The sequence below is a fragment of the Punica granatum genome, chromosome 3 (assembly GCF_007655135.1).
Source record: "Punica granatum isolate Tunisia-2019 chromosome 3, ASM765513v2, whole genome shotgun sequence".
In the NCBI taxonomy this organism is placed as follows: domain Eukaryota; kingdom Viridiplantae; phylum Streptophyta; class Magnoliopsida; order Myrtales; family Lythraceae; genus Punica; species Punica granatum.
In genome coordinates this window covers 25,863,441-25,865,225 of record NC_045129.1, presented here as the reverse complement: position 1 = coordinate 25,865,225, position 1,785 = coordinate 25,863,441, and the positions used below count along the sequence as shown (strand labels likewise).

The 1,785-nt window shown below is 37.5% G+C and overlaps 1 long non-coding RNA gene across 1 annotated transcript; it reads right to left on the bottom strand.

Annotated features, from left to right (window-relative positions):
* Window positions 1-253: 253 nt before the first annotated feature.
* Window positions 254-911, bottom strand: LOC116201962. The gene is made up of 2 exons (XR_004155966.1): window positions 705-911; window positions 254-536 (listed from the first exon to the last, which is right to left on the bottom strand). It is a non-coding gene; the product is annotated as an uncharacterized LOC116201962 (long non-coding RNA).
* Between the last annotated feature and the right edge of the window lie 874 nt (window positions 912-1,785).

The following is a 1,785-nucleotide window of genomic DNA, read 5'->3' as shown; positions in this document are numbered from 1 at the left end:
TAATGTAAAAATACTTCCTTTCAAGGGATGATATAAATGACAATTTTGTCCCTCTGGGCCGGTGGACCAATACGAGTTGCTGACAACAATAAAACGTTGCATTCAGAAGAAGTCCTTGTATAAGGTTAGACTGTCCTTAAATTGATAAAAGTTTTTTTTTCTTAAAGTAATTCATTATTCATATAATGCGTTAATATTCTTTTCTAATTCTATAAACCTTACTGAGGCAAGAATGCAAAAGGTCGTAGGATCGTGAACAAAAGCATGTGATGTTCTCGTACTAATTAAACATGGCACCAAGAAACAAGCAATTGATAGTGTTGCGTGCGGATTATACCATCTGTATATTGACGCAATCACAATGTGTGCCAACAAGCTAGTATGAAAAATGCAAGACAGGCAATTCAAGAAAAAAAATTTAAGGAAAGAAAAAGGCGAGTATGTAATTACCGGACGAGTTTTCCTGCTGAGACCGACATTGATGAAGACGGCGGCGAAGGTGGACAGAGGAATCCCACGCCCAATCGCCCTAAAACCTGCAATAATAATAATAATTCATATATTCGAATTTAATACATTCCCTTATTTAAATAGGGGAAAAATTTTAACCGAAGTTGGGTTTTTAAACTAAAAATATATCTATTTCATGAACATATATATCACATTAAAACTCTAGAAGAAGAAGATTTCAAGGTATGTGTTACCTTTGAAGGTCTCCCATGGGTAGACGACGCCGTCATGGTTCCGATCGAAGAAGGACACATGCTTCTGGAGAACGCTTTGTTCTTGAGTTCCGGCTAGCGTGGGAGACGTGAGAGGCAGCGGCCATGTCTAACTAGCTCTAATAAAGGAAAAGCAATGGAATCTGGGAAAAGTTGTTAAAGCTTTGGTATCAACTTTAAGCTTTGGGTTTGAAGATGGGTATGGAGTTCTTGGGTAGAGGCAGGAGCCGAGCCTATTTATAATTGTAGGGGCACTGAGAGAAATTCGTAATTTAATCATAAAATTGGAATGGAAACTTCCTCTTTTCATATGTATGTCTACTTGCACAATATATAATTCATTAATCACTGTCAACGTATGATAATAATTACAAAATTGTTTTTGTTGGAAACATTACTCATATAAGGAATCCCTATAAGGAAATTAAAATATACAGCCCAACTCCAGAGATTAAAACTTAATTGAGATTTAATTGACATGTGCTGATCATGTTTGTAACTGACTATATTTTCCACTTGATTTTAACATTCTTTGAATATGTAAATCGGTTTTATGTTCAACAAAAGCGATGTGCCGTAGGAATAACAAGTCGGTAGTATATGGTACGATCTCTGTACCTCAAGTAAGTATCATAAGGTCTCGAGTTTCATGGATACCTATATATCCCTTCCATCTTCATTTCAAATAGAGATGGATAGTAAAACTCACGATAGAATACTTTCCAAAGTCCAAACTCACGATATACTTATTTCACAAGTAGTTACAAGAAATTGTCAATACAGTTATGGGGTTTCCATAAGGTTTTTTTTTTTTAGCTAAATAAAAGGCCGGGAGGGGGAGACCAGCATAGCAACCCCTCTCTAGAGACAAGAGGGGCTCCACAGCCTCTATGGAATGTTCCATTCGCCCGATTGAGTAAAAGGCTCATGAGACATAGCCCACCTAAGTCACCATGACCCACCAAAGTGCACAGTGGACCAGAATAGCTCACATAGGGTAGATGACAAGGGTCTACTAACGCAAACTCTTTCGTGTTTAAGTCGAGTTTCGACCCCTTGACCT